Source organism: Lepisma saccharinum, chromosome 1 (genome assembly GCF_977018435.1).
Source record: "Lepisma saccharinum chromosome 1, izLepSacc3.1, whole genome shotgun sequence".
NCBI lineage: Eukaryota > Metazoa > Arthropoda > Insecta > Zygentoma > Lepismatidae > Lepisma > Lepisma saccharinum.
In genome coordinates this window covers 157,624,609-157,651,984 of record NC_139229.1, presented here as the reverse complement: position 1 = coordinate 157,651,984, position 27,376 = coordinate 157,624,609, and the positions used below count along the sequence as shown (strand labels likewise).

The 27,376-nt window shown below is 40.5% G+C and overlaps 1 protein-coding gene across 3 annotated transcripts in view; it reads left to right on the top strand.

Annotated features, from left to right (window-relative positions):
- Window positions 1-12,696: 12,696 nt before the first annotated feature.
- The window catches only part of LOC146002935 (lachesin-like), a 638,337-nt gene continuing 623,657 nt past the window's right edge, over window positions 12,697-27,376 (top strand). For all 3 annotated transcript variants that reach the window (XM_083141112.1, XM_083141096.1, XM_083141100.1), the window contains exon 1: window positions 12,697-12,866. The gene's annotated coding sequence lies outside the window, so the exon portion shown is untranslated. The remainder of the gene's footprint in view (window positions 12,867-27,376) is intronic.

Below are 27,376 nucleotides of genomic sequence, written 5' to 3'. Positions count from 1 at the left end.
TCCCTTCCCAAAGCTCTTCTACACACTCTCTGATTCTTGACACAATCTTGTCTCGTCTCGTGAATGAGCTGTTGAGTTGAACTTATTTTTTAAGTCCACTTTATGCACAGAAAGACCAATCGGGATTAGACCTCAGTTTAAAGTGAGACCCGAACCACTATGTGCCCCATTGGGTATCGAACTCGGAACCCCTTGAGTACAAGGAGACGACGTTACCACTACGCCAACGGGATCTCGGGAATGAGGAAGTTTATCTAATTCTGAATCTCTTCTCGAGTTCAAACGCCTATCTTAGTCTCAAAGGATAGGGTTCGAAATAATACAGTGCCTTTCATGGTCGAGTTGGCTGTGGAGCGGCGGCTAGCACGCCGGGCAGTGAGAGCGCGTCTGCCGGCAAACTGGATGCAAAATCTGGGTAACTGGAACCGCCAGCTATGTAATGAAATTGAGAGTTACAATTAAAATGATCACGTATCTTGTTACAAGAGGTGTTGAAAATGTCCTCCTGCTCCCACACATTTATGGCATTTTTAGGACATTTTCACTAACACGCATCAGTTGAGGACTAAAAGTGGTAAACGTTGTAAGTGCCAAAAGCGAAAGTGTTGGGAAATCGCATCGTTCCGCACATCAGTCCGTAAGAACGTGAACACTAGTGACCTCTTTACACGCCCTTTGAACTACTTAGAGGGCTATCAGCCACATTTCACGTTTACCACATTATAAAGCATGGCACATTTCACAGTTTAACGTGGAAAACGGTGTTTGAATTATTTTGGCACTTACAGCGTTTACCAATTTTAGTCTTCAGTTCCTCTTCCGAAATTGCTTCAATTTCTCCTCCTGATATTTTATTAAAATTCTTCTAACGTAAGGCTTCAGCTTTAAAAGTTTGGTAGCTCACCACGCAGACGTCATGCAAATGTATGTTACTTGTGCAAGACGCCAGAGGGATTTGTGAGGAGTATGTTCCAATCGTGCTCCAGCGACATCTAATTTCTCCTCAGTACACACGCCGTTTCACCCCTTTGCTTCTTATCAAGAACAGACCCTGTTTCCCTAAATTTGTTCACAAGTTTTCGAACACTGTCCCAAAAAGCCTTCTAACTTCTCTAGAAGAATTCGTAATGATGTAAGAGTCGTACATAAAAATTCGTTGTTTTAAATATAGCGTGGCACTATTAGACCAATAATAAACTAAAATAAAATAATCTAAAACACTTGCTAACACCTTAACACTTCACAAACAAACGCGTGCAAACTGGACACCATGTATCTGGATACTGCAGCACTTACGCGTCCAGTGCCAAGGTCAGCGTACAGCCGTGGATCTAAATGCCGGCAGATTCGCTGTCATTGCCCGGCGCCCTCAAACGCTTACTGTATATACAAAATGTCAAAATAAGGGGCTTATTAAATGAACGTCTGACTACCATGCGAGAGACCCGAGTTCGATCCCCGGCGGGGTAGAACCGGGACTCTTTCAACCTGTTCAAGCGGCTCCGGCGCCCACCCAGCGTCGTATAAAGTGGGTACCTGGAGGAAACTCTGGGGGGGTAAATGCTGATCACATCCCTCCCAGCTCGGCCGAGATCAAGAAAGTGTGGGGCCTTATCCCCACATCCCATATACGTCTTCATGGCGTGGTGCAAAGCACAGGGGAGCACTTTACTTTACTTTGTTACTTATTAAAGAAACTAAGAAGAGTAGTTTTTTTGCACTTGAAACAGCACGTATACAGCCTATTTATAACAGATATATACATACCTGGTAGCATATCTTAGTAAGTCTCATGGCAAGTCAATTTTGAATTAGCAATTTTTTTTTCTACATTACATGTTCAACTTTACTGAAGTCACGATCGAGATGAGACTCCTAGATAGCAAGTCTCGGTCTATTCTCGATTACACACACGTTTGCCTCCTCGTTCTCGGTCTCGTTTCGACAAGTTTTGATGAGTTCAATATACCAAAAATTGTTTCGCATCTATCGCTTCAAAATTAACTTTTTACTCTTTCGTAGAACACGAAGTGACAATTCTACCCCAATGATTAACAAGCACAATTTCATTTCAGGTATGCCAAGAAAACTTACCCTTCTTGTACGTACACTCCCTATAAAGATTGTATTTGTAATGGTTATTTCATAAATAGTACGCAAATATGCAACAGAAACGCAAATATTATGGACAATATGGTTCGTATTTATATGAAGTTGTTGCTTCATGTCCCATCGTTAACTTTCTGATCATTGAACTTGAAGAGTAGGTATGGTATGATTGAATTGGGAGTAAATCTTCATAACCCACACTCCGTTCAAAATTAAGTTAACATTGATGCACAAGATTGAATGAAGTTCCTTCAGTAGCAACTTATAACCAGAAACACACGGGAACAGCTGGGTAGCCCATAGGCTACAACGCAATGGACGAACTTTCACTTGCGTTTTTCTCGGTTTCATACTTTTGTGGGTTATCAAGTTTTACTCCCGACCCGCTAAAATAGGATTTTTGAAAATAATTTTTATATAGTTTATCTTTTGCTTGCAAATGGGGAGATTAATTCTAGCATAGTGGCGCTAGAAGCACACAAGCAAGGAGAGATAGAAGGGGAAGCGGGAAATAAAGAAATATAAATATAGATAGGGAGAGATAGAAATGGACATATAGAGACAGGAGTAGGGAAATAGACAGAGTTGAAATGTTAAACTGAAAGAGAGAAAGAGCTGAACAGAATAAGAAATACAAAGACAGGGAGAGATAGAAAGAGATCGAAAGAGAAAGAGAGAGAGAGAGAGAGAGAGAGAGAGAGAGAGAGAGAGAGAGAGAGAGTGTGAAAGTGAGAAAATTGATAACCGCTTCCATTTATCTTCAAAACAAAAATGGGGAGATTGATTAATTTAGAAGTCTAACGTCTGTTTTTTAACCTGTGGGCTAAACACTACGATGAAGATGAGATGATTAATGAAATTGTAATAAAGCTTCAGATCTAGTCCTAATTAGTGTTTATACGAAAAAAAAAAATGCATTATTAATTTTTCCGTAAACGTTTGTCTGTCCGAAATGATCTGCACAAAGAATTTAGCAAAGGAGACATGAGCTATCTTTTTGGCGGGTATATCATGGGTTTAAAGGGTGGGGGTTAATGGGGCAATTCTGCTTCCACCCATGAACCTTCCCCACCAAAAATATCAATCCACGCCACTGACGTCGGTGGGCCTTCCTATGGTGTACAGTCATGGAAAAAAAATAGTTCCCTCCTAGAGCCTTAATACCAGTATTCTTATGGGGGAAGTATTTCTTTCCATGACTCTACTTGTACGCTGTCACCTATACTCTATCCCTGGTATCTGTGGAGCGAGCGAATGGAAACTAGTCTCTGCGCAAGTAATGACTCGACAGGGCTCGGCCAATGATCTCGTGAGAAGGGTAGTGATTGCGGCTACCAGCCATTTGAGGAGGCGCGCACTGCTTTGCTCCGCCAATTTGCAGTCTCCCCTTCTCTACCGATATGCGCGGCATTGCTCCACAGATTCCTGGGACAGAGTATAGAGTGGCCGGACCGAAGCAATACACACTCCTGCAAAGGCTGGTAACTGCAGTCGCTTTTACTCCTCCACGCAATCTCGTTCCCTTGTACTTGTGCATTGGTTGAGTCATCCGCAGAGGCTGACTTTCGTTCCCGCCCTCCAGAGATTCCCGGGACAAAGTAAAAATAATGAAGAGGTCCCGGGTTCGAACCCCGGATGGAGGCATGTTGCACTTTTGTTCGAATCCCACTTTAAGCTGTAGGTCCAGTACGAGCCACTGCTCCTGGCTCTACAGAACGCCTGATGCTGACGTGCAAATCAGAATTTCCAGGCCCAGCAAGACGGCAGCTCATTGGAAGAGATAAAGAAGAGGCGGTCGCTTCGAATATTCACCGATAGGAGTCTCCTAAAGCGTCGCTAACTCTGCTCGAGAGACCGGCCGGAGACCTTCGCTGCAATAAACGTCGGAGATTTGATTAGAGCGTCTTTAACTCAGGGAGCTAAGCTGCTGGATATTATCCGAGAGACTCGCTCCTTGGTCCATCTCATTCTCGAGCCCATCCTAGGGGTCCAATTTGGGCGACGAGTAATTCCGATTTATACGGGAAGTCTCCGATTAGTATTCCGAGGGCGCAGGGCGGGAGGGGCGCAAGGGGGGATCGGCTGATAACAAACCTATTAGGGACGGCGATTCTTCACCACGTGATGCGAGAAAGCAATTCTTTCAATTTAAAATGTGAAAAATGCCTCGGACGTTGTTTGGCCGACTGATAGCAATGGATAATAACTGGGGGAAAACGGCCTGCAACGTTCTATGCATGCTTGAGTGCTGACGTGGTCTGTCCGTGTCGTATGTGAAAGTTGACCGGCAGCTGTGTCAAACTTGCCCACAAAATATCTGCATCGGAAAATTTCAGAATTGTTACGTAACAGAGCAAAGAAGTTTGTTTGGTAAAACATAAAGAAAAGGTATCTCGCAACGAAATATTAAGCCGGCTTCCGTTTCATCACTCATCTTCATGATTAGCCAAAAGTAGCAGAAAAGCGAAGTAAAACAAACCAAATCAATCAACCAATCAAGCAACCAAATATTTATTTAAATATGGGGAACGATCAAATCATTGCTCAGGAGAAACAAATATCTTTAATAATTGTGCACCTTTGCTTCGAGTTACAAAATAATTTAGTCACAACTACCAAATTTATTTATTTATTTTTTGCTTTGTATACATGGCAAAGTTAAGGCTATAATGTCTTTTCTTCAACTTAACCATATACTTCGACATTATCTCACAACTTATTTACTAATAAAGTATGAAAGAAAAACAAAGATAATGAGATAAGAATACAAATTTAGTGAAGGCTACCACTTTTTTGCTTGTGTTACCTATAAATCTTGTTTTGTTAAATCGAACAAATCTGTTCGTTTTCTGTGTAGTAGATAGATTGATTGATTGAGTTGGTGTTTTAAGCCCACTTTATTCACAGTAAGGCTAATCGGGCTACTGGACCTACAGTTTAAAGTGGAATTCAAACCACTATATGCCTCCACCGGGACTCGAATCCGGGACCCCTTGATTACAAGGCGACGATGCTACCACTGCGCCATCGGGGAGGCCCCTCTGTGTAGTAGAGAAAGAATCACACTTAAAGGTACAAGAAGAGAAAAGAATACCAGAAATTGTTGCAAAGAAATGAATTAAAAGAAACGTAAAGATGAAAGAAAGAAATAAGGAGCAGAAATATGGAAATAAGAGATGGAGAAAGCGATAGAGAGAGAGAGAGAGAGTGATAAAAAGGGAAGGAAGAAAAAGAGAGAAAAGAGAGTATTGCAAGCAACTCCATCGAAGCAGAATCCATCTGAAAACATTTTGTAAATTGATGGAAGTGCACTCACAAAGAACACCTATGCCAAGACCGAGACTTGAACATGGGAAATTCGGTGGCTAGATCGAAGTCTACCATTTAACACTCTCGGGCACCGAACCATCAATTTTATTATCACTCAAATTATCACTCGTTCTCATCGTCGATACTAACCAAAAGAGAGGTAACATGGGGAAATACGAAGTACCAGTAGGTCGAAAGGAGGCGACTTTCGCTTGTTTTCTTTTAAACAGAACTATTGATCTGATGCACAGAAATACTTAATAGCTAATGAACGTGCACTGTGTTAATACAGTCATCCAAGAAAAGTGTAGAGTTCTCCCTATAGCGTAGTGGTAACATCGTCACCTTGTAATCAAGGGATCCCGGGTTCGGATCCCACTCTAAACTGTAGGTCTAGTCCCGTTTGGCCTATCTGTGAATCAAGTGGACTTAAAAACTCAAGAAAACTAAAATATTCTGGGTCAATATCAGCGTGCAATCCTATCCTTTCGGATGTTGAATTTCCGGAAATTTCAACATTTTCGTTTTCTTTTTTGGCTGTGATTTAAAGATCAGCACGAGTCAAGGATACAAAGTTTAGGAGATGTGAGAAAGGGCAATAAATATTTTGAGAAGAAAAAAATAAATTGCTTAAGGTTTTTCCCTGCCTCTGGCAACCGCTCTTAAAATTCTTCTTGCAGAGATATAATTTTTCCCTTTGCCGGGTGACGACCGGAATATCTAAATCGCAAGAAAGGCAGGGAGAGTGGTCATGTAGCTGATGTACGCGGTTTGCTACCGAGGAACATTTCGAGGAACGGACGCCTAAATTGTTCTTAATGAAGCAGGGCATTCGTGGCGAGAAGACGTAAAAATGTTAGAAGGAAAATTGTTTCTCAAGCAGAATCACAAAGGGGTGCATGCACTGAGTGCATTTTGAGTTATTTACTTCAGGAAGTGTTCTGCGACGCATGAAGTCTCTCCAGAAAGTTCAAACACCGACTATGCGAGAGGTCTGGATTAGCACTCAGCAGAATTTCCATACTTGCACTAAGGAGGCCTTAACATACAAAACGTTACCAAGAAAAAAAATATCTCTGGATGCTCTTCCCACGCTGTGTGGTTGAAAGTCGACATCCTGTGTGTGTATGTGTGGTTGAGTGATGATTAGATGAAATTGATGAAGCTTTAAAACAAACATCCATGCACACGTTCGGACTCGAACCAGGTGACTAGATAAAAAGTCGACCAATTGTTCGACCACTGAGCGCTGGAGAAACTGAAATGAAAAAAGCGGGACAGAAAAAGAGAACAACGAAGAGAAATAAAATAAATTATATGGAAAGTGATAAAAAAGGAGAGAGATAAAATAAGCGAGACAGAGAAAGACTGAGAGAAAGAAGAAACCGGAATGAAGCAAAGAGATGAAAGGGAGAATGACAGAAAGAAAGAAGGAAAGAGAGAGAGAGAGAGAGAGAGAGAGAGAGAGAGAGAGAGAGGGGGGGTAACAGAAACGAGACGGAGGAGGAAAAGTGACAAGAAAGAGAAACAGATAGTGGGATCGAGAGAGAATGAAATTATAGAAACAACTCAGAAAGAAAGAAAGTGTATAGAGCAGCAACACAAAAAAGACAGAGAATGAAAGAGTGAGAGAAATAACACTAAAAGACAGGGAGAATGACAGAGTGAGAGCAACAAGAAAAGACAGAGAGAATGAAAGAGTGAGAGAGAAGCAGCACAAAATGACAGAGAGAATGAAAGAGTGAGTGAGAGAGAGAGAGAGAGAGAGAGAGAGAGAGAGAAGTAACACAAAAAGACAGAGAATGAAAGAGTGAGAGAGAAGCAACATAAAGAAGAAAATGTGTGTGTGTGAGAGAGAGAGAGAGAGAGAGAGAGAGAGAGAAAAGCTACACAAAGAGACAGAGAGAATAAAATGGTAAGAGGAACAACAGAAACGAGACAGAGATAGAGAGAAGAAGAAAGCACCAAAACGAAACAGATTCAAAGAAAGAGAGAGAGAGAGGAAACAAAAATAAACTAGACAGAGAGAAAGAGATAGCTAGATAGAGAGGGAGAATGAGAAAGAGAGTAAACGAAGCTGAAAATAGCACAATAGAAACAGGAAAAAAAGTCGAAAATCAGAAGATTTAAAGATAAGAGTTAAAATACAAAGCAGACAGGATGAGAAACGACAATAACAATGACCCTTCTTGACCCTCGCTGCGGGTGCACGACATGCAAACTACAGCTCCCCAGTGCCACAAGCACTCCCTGGCGGGGGGAGAGGGGTTTGAGCCCGCCCAGTGAGCAGAAGAGCATAAATTGAGAGAGTAACTCCTGAGGTGTCCCTACACTGGATTACCAGCTTCAGGCCCCGCGCCAAATAATGACTACATTCGAGGTAGGAGCAGGGTTTTCAATTAATTCCCGTGTTAGGTAAGGTGAAGGGGGAGGAATAATAGGTGGATATTATTCAGTGCTGCAAGTTGCTTAAGCTCTTCTTTAATGGAGACGTGAAGGTGTAACATTACACCGGAGAGGAGTTGTTTACGCGGACTCTTTTTCACAGAAGAGCTTTGCTTTCTCTGAAAACAAGACGAAGGGTGCATCGTAATGAAACTTCCTGCAGTACCACCGCTCGAAACACGGCTAATTAGCGCTTCTTCGTGCCTTTTGAAACAAAGGTAAGAAACATTGTGGTGGTTTTTATCTATCAATGTTGTGTGTCGCTTCATACGTGGTTCCTGTTTCTTCAAAAAGAGTGGCAAACACCAACTGTGTGAAGTGTTACTAGGCACTGTGTGTAATGGAGCTGACAGTCATTGGGCCGACCTACATAGAACACACATGATACCAGAGCTAACTTCCAATGGCGACACGTGAAAAGTAGATGTTTTCTGTGGGACAAAGTAATGTGTGTGTGTATGTGTGAGATGTGGTTGTATTGTTTTGTTGTTTGTGTGTTTTGTCTTGTGGCGAAGTCTCTTCTTGGATTTTGGACGAGAGCGATACTTAATGTCCGAAAATGTGGTCACTCAAATACAGCGACACTTTCGTGTCTTATCAGGGGTTCGAACTTTGGGCCTCTGGATGACAACTCCGCCACAGAGGCTGGTATTATTGTTATTATTATCATCATAACAACAACATTGACATTTCATACATACATGCATGCATATATACATACATGTGTGTGTGTGTGTGTATTTTAAAATTTCGTTTATACGAAACTATTTTAAGTACATTTTAAAACTACACGAAAACATTTTTCCGTCAATATAATCAATATGAAGTACACATGCGATTCCACGTGATATAGCATTGTACAGTGGGATCAAGTAGTATTACCGTGCAAATTGTCCATGACTATTTTCATTAATTTTTCTCTTACATCCTATGTGTTTTTAAGCAATGGATTTTTATTCCTGGTGCAGAAGTCATCAACAACTTGTTTTGATTTTTCCTTTTTTTTCTTGAAGCTGTTATTGGGTCAAATAAAGTGCACGAACATGCTGATGGACAATTCGCACGGTAATAGTCATGGATCCCACTGTACACCCAACTAACTACATTAAAATATTATTTTAATTTTATTGTGTCATGTTCCCAATGTTCCGAATTTATCTTTGGTCGCATATAGTTTTCCAGAGGGTGGGATGATTCAAATTACTAGTTCAGCATGGTCCTCCCCCCTCCCGGCAACGGAGGGAGATGAGTGATCATGAACATTCGCAAGATTTTTCCCATGGAGGGGTAAGTCAGTGTTTATTTCCCCAGGAGAGGGCTAACCAATGATATATACAGGGTGTACCAAAAGTCCCATTAACCCCCTTTGAATTGTAGACAAACCTGCAAAATGTTATTTTAACAGCATGCGTATGATGAGAGGATGGTATACCATTAAATCAGACCAATGACCACCATCGAAGTTGTTTTTTTGTGTGCAGCCTGAATGAACACAGTTTGAAAACTTCTTATAGGAAAAGGCAAGGAAGACAAGTATTTCTTTTTAATTCATGGCATGGCATTTTTTCATCGCGACAATTTTCTCTTGTAACTAACTGCTACACAGTTAGCCCCTGGATTAGTCGGTTAACTTGTCAAACAAACTGCAACTGAGGTAATTTTTATTTTTTAAGAGGAATGAATATCGCAACATTTTTCATAGTTGCTGCGCAGTTTGAAAAACCCCTGGAATTGTCCGTTAAAACTTCGTTAAAAAAGGCAAAGGAGTTTATTTTCTTTGGAAAATGTCCAATTAACATGGGTTTTGTGCGATTTCAAAGAATTTCAGATGTACAATACTCCTAATAAATTAAGCGAACTGAATGGAATATTTTATGTTCAGGCACGCATCCAGAAATATATTTCAGAGGCTGAGGAACCAAATAATAACAATAATGTTTAAAATTATACTCTAATATATAATTTATAGGTTTATTCATAATTATGTGTAAATAAATTAATATTGTATTGTTGCAATTACATGAAGAGATAAAAATCATGGATTTAAGAATAGAGATATAACAGGTTGTATTCATTATCTAGCTTGCGCATAGTTAAGATAGACAAAATTTATGTTAAAACAATTTTTCTGGTAAGGAACAAAAAAATAAGGAACGGCATATTTTTAAAAAAGATACAGAATGGAATATTTATTGAAAAGGAAAAAAAAACTAAGTTAGATTTAATTAACGAAAAGTAAAGTTCGTGAATATGTTCTTATGCACATTACAGTATTACAGTGTGCATAAATCTTCTTTGGCACTGCCATACAAAGCCGTATGATCGCAACGCAATATAATCCTTGTCTTCCAGTAAGTTCGGTGGAAATAAATAAACAAATGGTAAACAAGCACATTTTCATTATTTTTAGTACTTGCTAAGTCTTTCGGGGGTCCGGGCCCCCTGGACGACCTTAAATACGTTCTTGTTTAAGTTGCATTAAGGCAGTGGTTTGTTTAGCCTGCTAATTATAATATTTCCGAATACTTTCTGTAAAAGAAAAAATAGAGCCTTTACATGGTGCGCGAAGAATTTTTGCCTGACTTTCCATTAATTTAATAGCAGTGAATGAATTTTATTGCATAGAAGCAACTCACAATATGTTACGAATTCATTTTACATCGTTACAACATTCTTCCCAACACAAAAACTAAAAAACAACTCGAAATTAACATTCGTAAGCATAGCTGCTAATGGAGGGTTCCGCTCTTCCTGAAGTACAATCACGGACACTGCCGGCTTGTAATGAATACATTGCGGAGAGGCGGAGTTAGATATCTAGCCTTGGGGCTAACGAAGCATATTTTCCTCCATAATAGTCTTGAACTCTCAAAAAAACACTCATTGAGTATGAAGTTATCATGTTCATGCAACGCCTTTATACTTAACATAAAATGCTTTGACTGAAATGAAATTACATGTATCTTAGATTGACGTTTATTTTGCAGGTGGGGCCATTGGTCCCCCCCTTGCCTCCTCCTCCGGACGTCTGTGTTTGCAGCAGTCATACTGTGTGCTGCCCCGGTAGTTGAGCAGGTTGGTTGTTTGTGTTCTGACCTTTCCCATTGATAATTCCTGACGAGAAACGTCGAGAAATAGGGAAAGTATATAAATATAATTCACAGTGTCGAAGCGTGACATTTTTACGTAGTCATCGCAAGACTTGACAAACGTCAGGGTCAAGCATTCAACCGAGAAGGGGGGGGGGGCGGAGTTGCATTTCTACATTGGTAATGATGATAACAGTGTTCGTACATGACGTGTGAAGTAGAGATGGTCAAATCAATTTTTTTTCTACGGAATATATGATCGTAAAGTAAGGAAGACGAAACTTTCTTAATAAATTCTACCCGAAAAAATGGAAAAATTGTTAAACCTCTCTCTCTCCGAAATTCGGATTGCCTCCGAAATCCGGATAGTAAAATTTACGAATCGAGATTTTTAAATTTTCCGGAATCCTGATATTTTTTGCCATCCCTAGTATGAAGGTAAGATGTGCTATACTGCAGGAGGCCTTAGAAAGAGCGTTTCGCGGGCTAACAGCAGACGTCGCTCGCACACTGTTGCCGATATTCTCGTGTCGTCTGCTCCTCAGCCGAACAAACAGGCCGAGGTAGCAAGTGGCAGAGGTCACTCACCCTTCCAGAAGGGGGCAGCGAGCTGCCTGTGGCAACCGGGCTCGCTCGTTCGCTTACCTGATTGGTTCTCGCAGACACACCCCCATATTGTCGTCTGCTGCAAGCCCGCGAAGCGATCTTTCTAAGGCCTCATGGAGTATAGGAAAAAAAGTTCTGTCTGAGTAAGTTTGTATGTCACCTCGAGAACAAAAATCTTGATCAGTCATTTGTAAGCATAGTAAACCCAAAACAACAGGAAGTAGGTACTTCGTGTTTTGTAAAGCAAGAACATTTCTTTTCCGAAATCAATATTTGAACCGTAGGATCCAAAAAAAATTAAAACGAGAAATACTTTGAAGGAAATTCAATGGATGGATCCAGAACTACTCTTTCTTTTCAGTTCTTTCCAGCACTAAAAGTGTGGAAATTTATGCTTTTGCTTACTTATATATTTTTTGTGCACCATTACTTTCGTGTATTCTGCGTAAGTTGTGTTGCGATGCTCTTCAATATGTGTTTTTTCTTTAAAAAAAGACAAGAGCGTTGCATGCTTTACAGTGCTGGACATTCTGAGAAGTTTCATCTTGATCACGTCACAGAGACCCTGCCGTGTTTACCAACGGAGCTGAAAAAAGGTATCTTATGTCCAGACCTTCAAAAGCGGGGGAAAAGCAGTCGAAGGACTTTGGATTCGCAAACCTGCTGCGATGACTTGGCCCGCCTGACACCATTGCACTCAACAGGAAACGTAGCGGGGCGCTTGGGCACGGGGGGGATAGGACTGGGCTCTCCTTTCGATGCGCTAAACTTAGCGAATCTCTTGCGTATTACTAGCTATTACGGCTTATTTTTTTACATCTTCTCCAAAATATTTAAAAAGCAATATTTTGTTAATTTTGCTTTGTCATCGCCGCATCTCTCGATGACCGAACGCCTCGCCTCTGATAATTCATACTGTGTTCACGGTAGCCGAGTGCGGATCAAGTGACCTGCTTGTAGTGCAAAAACAAGTATATTTTTCTTTACTGTTTCTTCAGTTCAATTTATCAAGAACTGCATCAAAACTTGCAGCGTAGAAGAACCGAAACATGTTTCGACAGGACAAGTGAAGGTGATTGATGCAGCCCGATCCCGCTAGGTGGCACGTGCATACAGTGGGTATGCAGTCAGCGAAGTCGTGAGCAGTGATCGAGGCAACTTGCTTATCGTTGGTGACTGGCAAAAAAATTGGGTAACGGGAGAAGTAGTGCTTGTTTGTATACAGAAAAGAAGATTTGAGGACAAATAGAAATACTCTTTGAAGTCCACAACAGCCGTTGGAACTGGATTTTCAGAGCCACAAGGAAGGTGAGCAGTAAACCAACATTCTCGATCGATTGATTTAACTTTTAGTGTATTCATTTCCGAACTAACAGTCAGTAATACTGTATATACATGGCCATATTTAGAGGGTTTTTTTTAGGGTTCAACCCCCCCGGAACATTAGGCATGTTGGATTAATGGGAGTTCAGAAACTAAAATTTGTAGCACATTTTCCAAAAATTATACTCAGTCTCACAAAAATACAACACAGACAATTCTGAAATGATCGAGATAGAATTTTCAAACATTCAGAATTCTGAAATCTGAGCGAAACGGGTTTAATTCTCAGAATCGCAGACCACCCGCGACCCCTTCATTTTTACTTTTGCTGTCCTCTTTCCAGTGCTGTTCTGATCCATGGATTGTCCTTGTGATTGTCCCAAAATTTCCATTCCAACATTTAAATTTCCTGTTCGATAAGGTTTTAAATTCCCCCTTTATAAGAGTTCAAAAGGATATCCAACTTCGTAGTGTGTTACATTCACTACCCTTCACCCAGCGGTCGATGTAGTACATACAATTAACCTATATGCAGTCCTATAAAACACATACTTGTATAGTGCATAGTTTTATATCATGCTGTTTGGTAAGTATTGGAACAATATGAGCATCGGAAAGTGGGATCGAACTGGTCTATAGACTCCCCCCTCAATTGACATAATTTATTCCAAGTTTCATAATAGCAGAACGTTTGTTAGTTTTGTTGTTAATAATTGAAATAAAGTCCAGTTAGCAGTGCCGGATCTACAAATCTTGCCCCCCCCCCCGCAAAATATTATTACCAAAGGCCTATTACCTATCTACATACCTTCACACACACACACACACACACACACATGTGTAAAAATATATATATATTACACATATATAATGTCTGTGTGTGTAATTCTTGATCTCATGTCGACAAACTCACATATAAGGGCCTACAGAGTGATTCAAAAGTCCCCTAACACCCCCTATAAAAAGTAAAGGAGTTAGGCTGGGTACAATTAATTGGTCATGATAGAAACAGGTTAGGCTTAGGGGAACAACATTGGTGCGTTCCAAGCGGACGTTCACCATATTTGTTGTCGCCATATTGAATTCAACTCAATTTTTTTTAAAATGGGAAGGGGATAATGTGCATAGACGCCGATTTCTTAAGAAATTGGGGGGGGGGGCTAAAGCTAAGTAAAGCATAAATACTGATTTCTATCTGCGGGAAGAGGGGCATTTTTTTTCTTAAGGTGAGACCTAATACATTTCAATTAACGTTTGAGAAATTGTAATTGCTATAACTATCTTTGACAACAAAACGTATATATCAGGGTACATCGAACTTTATTAGCTGGACAAAAAATTCACTGCACTACTGTGATTATGCAATTATACAACATAATATTTTACATGTAACTTTTGACTGAGAATTTTTTTATCATATTCTGTTTATAATACTTATTCTTACAATCCTTTATAAGAGTTTAATGTCTTCACATACATTTACATAAAAAAGGAAGGCCCAAGATAAAATTTTCATCTGCGCGAGGTCGATTTTTTACTTTTCCGAAGGGAAACAAGGGAGCCTATTTTGCAATGGATGGATCATTCCAGAGCATACCCATGCTTCTTCCTCTATTCTCGCACATATTCATTCACAATATACCATGCGTTTTCCTTAATTCATTGTCGGTTTGAAAAAGGAATTACTGAAAAAGTAAACACACAAGCACAAGAGAGACACTTAAACTGAGCGATAGTCCCATATTATTGATTCTGCCCATTTCAGAGCAGAATCCTGCTTAATTTCCCGCATGTTGTGTGCGAAGTTTCTGTGTGCAAAAGTTATGTAATATGTTGAAGATATGCATTGGGCCCCTTATAGTGGGGTCAAACGAGAACTGGATGGGCCCGGGTCAGTCTGCCCCTCCCTCCCGGTTTCGGCGCCCGTGGTGATGTGATGTATATGACACTATTTTCTCACACCTGTAGAATTATATATTTGTTATAATCATGCAGTCAAAACTCTTTCTTGATTAAATATAAGTTGAAGAAACATTCACCACAGCATTTCTCGTGAAATTGTAGCCTGATTTGATCTAAGATCGGAATTTTTCTGGCTTTGTCCCCGCAAAAAGCTGATCCAGAGTCCACCCAGCCTCAAATCACTTGTCTCCGCCCCCCCCCCAAACATATTTTACTGACTTCAGTTGCAGTTCCAGGGCTTTTCTGTTTTTCTCTTCAAAATCAAGATATTTTTGTAAACTGTTTCAAGAATTAATCATTACTCCCGAAATAGCAAGGCTAGAAAAAGCATTCTTTACTCATTTTAAGGAAGGATTGGAGAATTTCTAAAGTGATCATGGCAATTGTAGACTCAACTTCCCCTACAAATTTACGAAGACCAACATATGATAAAAGGGTTGGCCGCGGTGGTTCAGTCGGTAACGCGTCTGACTACCATGCTCAAGGTCCCGGGTTCGATCCCCGGCCGGTTCAAATCCGGGAACTTTTCTAACGATGGAAGCTGCCCCGGCGCCCACCCAGTGTCGAATAACATGGGTACCTGGGGGAAACCCTGGGGGGTAAAGGCGGTCAGGGGCGTGTTGCTGATCACATCACCCCCACTCACGACCGGATCAAGAAAGTGTGGCGCGTTACCCCCACACCCCCAATACGCCTTCATGGCGTGTTGCTAAGCACAGGGGAGCACTTTACTTTTTTTTTTTAACATATGATAAAAGGTAGAAATGTGGGCCTGAATTTTTCTTTGTGCTTTCCATTGCCCGTTCAGCTCAGCTTACCATGACCGATCTTTCTGTGGGTATAGAATCTACCCTATTTTTTCAAAACGTTTTATTGCCACCAATGGTGCTCTTATTCTTACTTGAGACTTGTGAAATTTTCCTGCACCAGCTCCCCTTTGCATAAATGAAATTAAAAAACCTACCTTTACTCGAAGGTTATATTTTCGTTTTTGTGACCCCTTTATCACGTACTTCAGCCGGGCGGCAGCACACATCTCGTAATAGCTGTGATAAGACAGGAAGTAACATGAGTTGATCTTACCTCGCGTCCCTAGCTTACCGGTAGAGGCCCACGTAACACGAACAGAAGACATCCACGTTGTGTTCGAATATTTGTGTTTTTTTTTTTGCCCCCGAATCATAGATGTTAATACAAATAAATTATTTTGGGGTTTGAGCACTAACGAGTGAAATGTTTAATAGATAAATACATATACTTTCGCCATAGTTTACATTTACATACATGTTTTTATTGTTCACCTCGTCCTTGTGGTTTACTTGGTTTGGATGATAAAATTGAAGCTTTAGCATCATCTGCTAGTACCTCATTCTGTAAATACAAGCGAATATCGGTATTCACAAAGTCAAAATATTCACTTGTTGCACCTCTTGTAAAGACCACATGTCCTTCCTCATTTTCACAAGCATTTGTGTCTGCCTCGGTTTTTAAGTCTGCGTCATCGTCAAACAGTTCACTTGCACTAACTTGGCAAGATACTACAAAGTTCTCTTTTAGTAATCCATTGTTACCGTTGTCTCGTGTTTGTCCACATGCATGTAAATCACCACCAGTCCAACCACTGTTGACATTTTCAGTTGTATCACTACTGCCGCCAGGCTTAAATAAGGAATGGATCTTCGGATATTTCTTTGCCCTTTATTCCTCTTCCTTCTTCACTTTTCGAAATTCTGCACTACTTAAGCATTTCTCACTTCATCAACAATAACAACTCCAAAGAAACTAAAGAACATACGGGAGCATCACAGTTTCACCAAACCGTGCTGAAACGCGGGCGGTAAGTTGGGGCGGGGAGGGTGAAAGTCGGCGTTGTCGACGCATTTTCTTGCCTGCCGTCTACCCTTCGGCGACGTAATGAGACTTGAACTATTCAATTAATGAAGATTTTCTTCTAATCTGGAAATTCACTTTATACTTTTATAGAGATTAACATTTTCTGTTTGCAGTTTTTGAGTTGAGTTGTTGTTTTAAGTCCACTTTATGCACAGTAAGGCTAATCGGGACTGGACCTACAGTTTAAAGTGGGATCAGAATCATTTGTGCCTCCACCGGTGTTTTCAGTTGTAGGAGCATAAACACATATGTTTGGTTGAAAATATATTTTAACGCCGAAAGGAACATTTTGTGAAATGTCGATCTTTCGTAATTTATCATTCTTACTGCGCATCTCCCGCACCGCGGGGGTTGCGGGGGTGTTGTTTACGCTATTGATGGAATGCCTTGTAACCAAGGAGTCCTGGGTTTGATACCCGATGGAGACACATAGTGGTTCGGATCCCGCTTCCCACTGCAGGTCCACTCCCAATTAGCCTATCTTTGTTTTTTGTTAATTTTTTTTTTTTGACTTTGTTACATGTGGGTACGCGGATACTATTTGCGCTGTTGATCCCTGAATGGGTTAATGTATGTTGTCCACTTAGAAGGAAGGGGCTACCATTTTAGTTGTGTTTTAGAACACAAGAAAAGACGCGCGGCGCGGTCCGTTTGAAATTATATGGACCACAGGGGGGGCGGAAGGTGAGGAGAGGAATCTGCACGTAAGGCGAGCATGGATAAGGCGGAAGAGAAGGCGAGATGTGGATAAGTTAGTTGGATATTATACGTGAAGTGTGCATGGACATATTTGTAGGAAAAGAAACACTTGAAGAACGAAAGTTCATTATTAGTTCCCCAATGTTGATCAATATAAACACACCTCCCATTCCGAAACTCGAACAAACATATCTCATTTTCATGTTATTATTTTCTTAAGGCTACACTAAAGACAATTTTGTGGCAACTTTTCCTTAATAGATGACAGCACCGTTGTCATGGCAAATGAGTGCCATATTGCCAAAATTATGCGAAAATATGATTACGGCCCGTTTCGCCTTATCCCGTTTCGACTTATTGCGTTTTTCACCCCCCTCAATACAATTTCGCGAGATTTATGTGACACTAACTTTCTAAGGCGACATCCCATTTCGCCTTACACACAAAAAATTTCCCACCAGGGAATATTATGGACGTTAAAGTTATTATTATTAATGTAATAAAACACCATGCTACATTGATATAACGTGAATTTATCAGGTGTTTCTTGAACTCATACTAATAAACTAACTAACCTAACCTATCCTAACCTTCGTGAGAACCGCACGGAGGGAGATTGGCCGAGGTCGGTGCTCCTGGGGTTCGTGGTGGGGAGCCAAGGTAGGCAACATCCCAAGCTCTGCGCTCCCATTATGAATTACCCTTCAAGTTGATAATATTCCCAGGTGGGAATTTTTTTGTGTGTAAGGCGAAATGGAATGTCCCGTTTCGCCTTAGAAAGTTCGTGTCACATAAATTATTTGAAATTGTATTGGGGGAGGTGAAAACGCAATAAGGCGAAACGGGAGGACACGGTAAATATAATCAAGATTGATACACACAAGAGGTCACATTTAAAGCACTGATTAGTTGATAGCAACAAAGCAGTAGTTCTTCGTATGCTCTATGACCACCAAAAAAGGAGAGAACAAAATTCCACAAGAGTAATTCTCTGAGTAATGTAGTATCCTTTCATTCAGTAAACATTTCTGAAGCCATTTTCGTGTCTAATAAATTCAGCCAATGGCCTGATTAATATGTACCAGACTTCTTTCTTGTCACTACACATAAGGCCTATTTGAAGGGCCACAGCTCCTATGCCTATTGTCCATAACAGCTATAAATTCTGTGATATTTACGCTTCGATATCGTCCATCAACCACACTACATAGAAACAGAAATTGCGCTACAACTCTTGGGATGTCGTCGCTCTGCTTCTTATGTAGGCTAATCGCAACGACGAGGACGAATTATGACGAAATTGATGAAAGCACTCATACAATTCTGAGTCTAGGACTCGAACCAAAAACTTTCAGTAACGAACTTACGAGTCGTCCGTCTACTCAACATCCTCGGGCACTGAGGGATCAATTAAGAGACAGAAAACACAAGGCAGGGGAAATTACAAATAATTATCGAACCCAGATTTCCCAGCTCACCCTCGAGATGTCTTAAGAAGACTTACAGTCCGAAGGGGGAAATTAATTCCGGCTTTGTAAACAGATCAGGTCTCCACGAAACAAAAGGAGTCTTATTGAAAGCTGAAAATGACAATATCAAATTTCGGACGGAGGGGTTTATGCAAATCGCCATTCTTCCTGTCCGATAGGTCGCCTTCTGGCTGCGACAGGTCGAAGATTTGCTCTCAGGCACAGCGGAGAGGTTCCTCCCCCTCTCCCCCCTCGACAGATTCATAAATACTTGCGGGGGGCTAATCAGCATGCAGCGACGCCGACCGCCCCGTGCATCCCCTCAGACTTCCTTTACACTTTTACAAGTTGAAAAACTTCGTGTCAGGACACTGAAATATAGCCAGATGTAATCTGCATTTTTATCCCATTCTCTCCAATGAAATGGGACTGCCGCGTTCAGGCACAGCTGAGGGTAGGATCTCTCGGAAGGAAGGGACAGCATACTTAATAGACACGCCAATAATGATAATTGCTTCACTAACAGATTCTGAACTAACTACGAACACGACTTAAGATGTTATGTGGGAAACAGGGGGGCCAGGAAGTTACCAGTGTCTATCATTGACAATAAAAATTCTAAGAATTTCTCCTTTATGCAACACATATTTCATATAAATAATATTGTTTTTTCCCCAATATCAACTCACGACCAAATAGTGAGGTAGAGATGAAGGGGGAGGGGGTAGGAGCAGGGAGAGGTCCTCAGTTTTTATGATTAGATTCAGCATGCTTGGGTTGAAATTAAAACGAAATGAAATGCGATTCAAAAGTCCCCGAACTCTCATTTTAAAAAAAATCATTGCGGTAAAACTAGAAAATATTTCTGAGTGTTGTTGCTTGGATTGTGTGCGAGTTGCCACGGTGCTTATTATCGTTCACTTTGCCACGGTGTTATTTATCGGGTAAATCTCTCTGCAGGTGCGGAGCAAGTTGCCACGGTCGAGTGAGTGACGTCACTAGGCAGGGCCACTAGCTAGTAGTGCACTAGCATTAGTACCCGGAAGCCGTATTAACTGAAGGTTGGCTCCTTGTCATGGAGGACTGCCCATCTGGACATAATATCAGAATTTTCAACGATTATTTCATAGAACAATGACTGGATAAGCCAAACATTCCAACGGAAATTTGGAATTGCAATGGCCAAAGGCACCGAACAAACAACCCAGTGGGGGGTTGGCATAACAAGTTGAACCACATCATATCCAGGAGTACACCACACATCTTGTAAGTGTAGTAAAAGAAGATGCCTGATCTAGTTTTCACGCTTTTAGGAGACAGGACTTGGATTGTATTCCGCAGAAGCGTAGAAAATCAACCTACGCGCACATCCATCTTGACGAACGGTTTCAATGTATCCTTGAAAAGCTAGAAAATGACGGAGATCTTAAAAAATGTCTCAGAAGCTTGAGCTATGTACAAGAGTTGGAGTAATGCTAATGGCTTTATTTGGATTGTACATAATTGATTGACGATATACGGACGTATGAAAATTCTACATTAACGAAATGCTGTTTGCTCGGAAAACCAAACAACAAGGTTCTTCTCAGAACCGCCTTCGAGTATGGAGCTAATGTTGTGTGTTTAAGAAAATCTTTCTTCTTTGTGTGGTGCTGTGCCACGATTCCGCGCTGGCCGCTCAGGACATGGCCCTCAGTCTGACAGGTGACGTCACTCACTCGACCGTGGCAACTTGCTCCGCACCTGCAGAGAGATTAATCCGATATACAAGACCGTGGCAAAATGAACGATAATAAGCAGCGTGGCAAGTTGCACGCCACCGTTGCTTGTGGTGATATGTAGGTGACCTTGGAAACGTGCTGCACCACGGGATAGCTGCACGTGATGGCGCGCGCGTGCGGGAGTTGGCAAGAAGTAAAATCCCGTGGACCAACAGTCTCGCGCAAAGCTGAGGTTTGCTATGTTCGAAGCTTATTTTGTGATGTTATGAAGCCTGGTTTCCTTTGGACGGGCATGCAAATAGTCATAACACTCTTATCTGGGCTTCAGAAAATCCGCACGCATTACACGAAGTCCCACTTCACTCTGAAAAGTTGTAGTGTGGTGTGCAATTTATAGGTGCTAAATTGTTTGACATTTTTAAAAAAATAATAATACTACTACTATTAATAATAATAATAAGAAGAAGAATAACCCATGGCGCGACAGTCATCGAAGGGCCTTGGTCTATCTCCCGACTGATAATTCGGCTGCGTACGCAGACATTATCCATAACTTCGTGGCGATGCTTGAAGAAGACGCTTATTGTTGGTTCGAACAAGACGGTGCAACCTGCCACACTTCGAATTACAGTAAAAGAGCAAAATGACACAGTTGAAAGTACCGGATAATAGAAGCAAAAAAGTCTCAGTAGACATGGGTCTGCAAACGAGCCGTTTTCGAGATAATTGCGAATGTGTGGTTACAAGCCGCCGCTGACTTCATTATTTGTAAACGTCGTCCTAGTTGGTAAAATGCTAATAATAAAAAAGTAAAGTAAAGTGCTCCCCTGTGCTTTGCATCACGCCATGAAGGCGTATAGGGAGTGTGAGGTTAGGGCCACATGCTAATAATACAGTAAGAAAAGTCATTGGAGATCTAATTGCTTTTATTGAATATTCTACGTACTTACTTTAACAAGGAATGCAGTACTACGTACTGTGGGAGTCACGCCACCTCTTGGAAATGTTCTGTTTTGTAAACAAAGAGCAAACCTCGGAAAGCGCAAGGAGTAAGCACAGGGGAGCACTTTACTGTACTTTTTGATTGTCACCATTTTACCAACTAGGACGACGTTTACAAATAACGAAGTCAGTGGCGGCTTGTAACCACACATTTGCAATTATCTCAAAAACGGCTCGTTTGCAGACCAATGTTTACTGATACTATTTGCTTCATGATCAGACACTTTCAACTGTGTCAGTTTGCGCTATAACTTATAATACACCCTGTAGATCGATTGATCTCATAAAAATTGTGACCGCCTCGCTCGCCAGATTCGAGTCCTCCAGATTTTTATTTATGGGAGATACCTAGAAAAAAAAGACAGTGTCCCACAACAACCCCAGGACGCTACAAGATCTGTAGAACAACATAATCAGAACCGTGAGGGACATCCCAAGCAACATATAGGGTCCAAGATGTGTCGTCGCATAAATTTGCGTATTCGAGAAAATGGATGGCATTTTCAGCATCTTTTGTACATATTGTATGGTTATATGTAGGCAGGAATTTCAATAAAGTTATTTTGAATTTGAATTTAAAATCTTGGGTGCATCAGCACGTAGGCTATATTAAAGTTATGGGTCACAGTATAAAAGTATTTGAATTAAATTGTCCTTCACTATTTTCATGAAAAAAAAAATGAAATCAGAGTTCGGGGACTTTTGAATCGCACTGTATATGAGCAGTTTTTGAATGAGAAGGCACTATTTTTTTTATTTGAGTCATTGGGTAAATTTAATCGATTTTTTTGTAGTGTTGAAATGCTTAGTAAAGATAAATGCAATTGAATATTTGTATCTACCATAGTAGTACCTTCTATTTTATTGCTTGATTGTACATGCTCAACGAATTTAATAGTATTTTATCATTTATACAAACGTAATATTGATGCAATCATTTTGACACTACTAAACACGTTAGGAAAAAATAAACCATTTCACTAGAGAAGAATAACAGACACCATGGATAAAATTAAAGAGAACCTGATATATATTATAAAATACATTATTGTATGTGGTGAACTAGCAGTTATGGCCAATGTACATAGTCTGTGCATAGCAACGATTATGCATCTTTTTTATGTGTCTTATGGATGTTTAAGTTTTAATCATGTAATCCACCTTGTTACAAGTTTGAATATATTTAATTATCAAGTTCCAATCTTGAGATGTTTATTTCTGTTTATGTCATTAATATTAGGACATAACAGAACCCGGTTTACAGATCGAATTGCATCCTTTGCAAATGTACTGTAGAAAAAGAGAACAGCTTCATTAAGTGAAGCGAATGTACAAGTTAAGCGTATTAAGTTGTAGAGCAATTACGGGCTTACTTTCCTCCACGAGTAAAGAAATTCTAAATCTAAAAGAGCATTTTTTATCTATTTCTTCTTGTTGTCTTGGAGGGCTTGGGATGAAGCAGATGGGTCGACAGGGGTGTCCATTCTAATCATCCATCTCGCTGGTCGAGCATGTCGATCTTGCCTCCGAAGCTCCCACTTTTTGAGTCCTGATCTTTAATTAGTGTTTCCCTTCATTCTTCAACCACCGCATCTAATTATTACCACACAGTGTCAACTGGACTTTATCCATTGTATAGTGCTTCTATTTCTTATATACGTACTAACACTACTTTTGGAGAGAGCGCCTCTTCTCTCGTCTTCAGGTGAACCATTTCCTTTTGTTGCCGGTGCTGGGGATCGAACATATGACAGAACTTTAATTGTTACTAGAAATTCCATGCGCTAATCAACTACACATATTAGCTCTCTCGAAACGCAGTGTTGGGGTAAGTATACGTAAAATCATCTGAAAATGGACGTGGCACAATTAACATTGCGTGTTAAAAAAATAATCATTGTCACTAATATTCAGATAATTATCATATAATTTCCTTTTATACAAATCGTCACGATTAGCCAAATGTAGTAGAAAAGCAACGTAACAAGAAAAATACATGGTAGTCAGTCGGTAACGCGTCTGACTACCATGCTCAAGGTCCCGGGTTCGATCCCCGGCCGGTTCAAATCCGGGAACTTTTCTAACGGTGGAAGCGGCCCCGGCGCCTACCCAGCGTCGAATAACATGGGTACCTGGGGGAAACCCTGGGGGGTAAAGGCGGTCAGGGGCGTGATGCTGATCACATCACCCCCACTCACGACCGGATCAAGAAAGTGTGGGGCGTTACCCCCACACCCCCTAACACTTTTTTTTTTTTACCTTCTTCTTTTGTATTTTTGCTCCGTCGATTTTTACTGTAATTCAATATGTAAACTGTTTTTTGTGATTGAAATAAACTACGGCTGAAGTTATTAATACCTAAAATCGTATTTACTAATATTTTTCCTCATGATATTATCAAACATTTGAACCGATTTTATATCAGTAACAGCTAACATATAGAGCGGAGAAGAGCAAAGGGAAAAGAAAGTCTGTAACAGCCTCACATTAAAGGCAATTATTTGTAACCACTTTTAAGCTGGCCTAGTGTTCAAATAAGACTTGTACCACTGTTAACATTTCATTATATTTTTAACAAATTATGTGAATGAAATTGCAATCAATTTAGCAAAGTTCAAAAAAAATTCTCGTTATATTGACAAAACGTTAATTTGAACGACATGTCAGAGGATTCGTATACCGTTTCATCAGCCATTACCCAGAATTTAGTCAATCATCTGTCAAATATTCATTTCATCATACCGTAACAACATTCATATTAAATAACGCAGATCCTTTAATTACAGGCAATGAATTTCTAAATGTACCCAAATAAGATACCTTGTAAGTAGGGTCCGGGACTATAAAACTGTAAAATATGTATGTAATGATGTCATAAAATTAAAAATATATCAGAGAAATGCAGAAATATTCCCAGTAAAGCCAAATTTCTCAGTATACGCGATCAGTATCTTCCAGGGATGATCGACTAAGGTGGGGGCGGGGTATTAAATGTAACCAGAATACCTTTAATGGAAAAATGTAGTGGGGAAAATACTCAAAATATCGTGAGGTTCACTGCAATTGTCCTAAGTTTCATTTATTATTATGTCAGATTTACACCTTTGTGAAAACTAAAACATAATTGGGAGCTCGATTCAGCTATGGTAAATCGAGTCAATCAGTACACAAACACAAGCTTTTGAGGCAGATTTTAACTACATACAATCTGAAAAGACAGACCACAGAACAAGTTACACGAACTATGTTTCCGTTCCACAATGCACTTGCAATTTTGGCGCAGAAGTTCCTGTTCATGTCATTCACTCGCACTGCTACACACCGATAGAGTAGGAGCTGCAATGCACGGAATGTTATTTTGACTTTTGACTGATTGTTGCGAGAAGCGAAAAGAAAGGTAAAGAAATTAGAACAATTGAAACTTGTTTACTTCCTGTCCGGTGATTCTTGTGCACGCACAGCAATGACGGAGAACATTTTCATCAATAATGTTCTCATTGCTATCATTTGTTGGCGGAATAGTAAAAAGGAGGTATTGTCCTGTACTAGTTGGTAAGAAAAGACGACATCTTGTTTAAAATTTCTTCGTCCGTAACTTCCTTATCCTGCTATCGGCAATATAAACTATCCGATGCGCTAAAGAATCGAATAATGAATTACAAAATAACCGATTATATACTAGAAAACTTAAAAGCAGAAATGAGAAGATACAAAGTAGATGTTATGGGAATATCAGAAGTGAAGTGGGAACAAAATGGTGAAATAGTGAGTGATGAGTTCAAGATGTTCTATTCTGGAGGTGATCAACAAGGAAACCGTGGTGTGGGAATAGTGCTAGGACCACGTGTGAGACAGTTACACTTGAACTAACGATAAGTCTTTCTTCTTTCGTTGAAGTTTCACCATTATAATTCTGTCATCCACATAATGCACTGTTATAATGCCAAGTTTCATGGAAATCGGAGGGGGACACAGGGGTCACATCCCTACTTCAATTTGTCCTCATTTTGACATTTGAGAGGGGTTTTTGCCCCCTAATACAGTTTTTACGTATTTCTTCCTTTGGGCCCTTCTATACACCTGCCAAGTTTCATGAAAATCGGAAGGGGACACAGAAGTCAGATCCCTTCTGCAATTTGTCCGCATCTTGACATTTGAGAGGTTTTTGCACCTAAAACCGTTTTTAGACGAAACAAAAAAACACGTATTTCTTCCTTTGGGCCACTCTATACACCTGCCAAATTTCATGGAAATCGGAGGGGGACGTAGGGGTCAGATCCCCACTTCAATTTGTTCTCATCTTGACATCTGAGGGGAGGTTTTGCCCCCTAAAACAGTTTTTTAGCCGAAACAAAAAAAACACGTATTTCTTCCTTTGAGCCCCTCTATACACCTGCCATGATTCATGGAAATCGGAGGGGGACACAGGGGTCAGATCCCCACTTCAATTTCTCCTTATCTTGACATTAGAGGGGAGGTTTTGACCCCTACAACAGTTTTTTAGCCGAAACAAAAAAAACAAAAACACGTATTTCTTCCTTTGGGCCCCTCTATACACCTGCCAAATTTCATGGAAATCGGAGGGGGACATAGGGGTCAGATCCCCACTTCAATTTGTTCTCATCTTGTGATCTGAGGGGAGGTTTTGCCCCCCTAAAACAGTTTTTTTAGCCGAAACAAAAAAAACACGTATTTCTTCCTTTGAGCCCCTCTATACACCTGCCATGATTCATGGAAATCGGAGGGGGACACAGGGGTCAGATCCCTACTTCAATTTCTCCTTATCTTGACATTAGAGGGGAGGTTTTGACCCCTAAAACAGTTTTTTAGCCGAAACAAAAAGCACGCATTTCTTCCTTTGGGCCCGTCTATACACCTGCCAAATTTCATGGAAATCGAAGGGGGACATAGGGGTCAGATCCCCACTTCAATTTGTTCTCATCTTGACATTAGAGGGGAGGTTTTGCCCCCTAAAACATTTTTTTAGCCGAAACAAAAAAAAAACACGTATTTCTTCCTTTGATTTCCTCTATACACCTGCCATGATTCATGGAAATCGGAGGGGGACACAAGGGTCAGATCCACACTTCAATTTGTCCTCATCTTGACATTAGAGGGGAGGTTTTGCCCCCTAAAACAGTTTTTTAGCCAAAACAAAAAAAAAACACGTATTTCTTTCTTTGAGCCCCTCTATACTCCTTCCAGGTTTCATGGAAATCGGAGGGGAACACAGGGGTCAGATCCCCACTTCAATTTCTCTTTATCTTGACATTAGAGGGGAGGTTTTGACCCCTAAAACAGTTTTTTAGCCGAAACAAAAAAAACACGTATTTCTTCCTTTGGGCCCCTCTATACACCTTCCAGGTTTCATGGAAATCGAAGGGGGACACAGGGGTCAGATCCCCACTTCAATTTCTCCTTATCTTGACATTAGAGGGGAGGTTTTGCCCCCTAAGACAGTTTTTTAGCCAAAACAAAAAAAAACACGTATTTCTTCCTTTGGGCCCCTCTATACACCTGCCAAGTTTCATGGAAATGGGAGGGGGGCACTTAGATAACCTCCCTTGTAAGTTTAAAGCTAGTTGTAACAATAAGAATGAGATGTGGGATGGAATAAAAAATTGCTTAGAGAAGGCAGTGGATGAAACAATAGGCTACTGGGAAAGGAGAAGTGCAAAGAAACCATGGATTACTGAAAGTATGCTGGAAAAAAGGGAGGAACGGAGAAAATGGAAGAATGTAAATACAG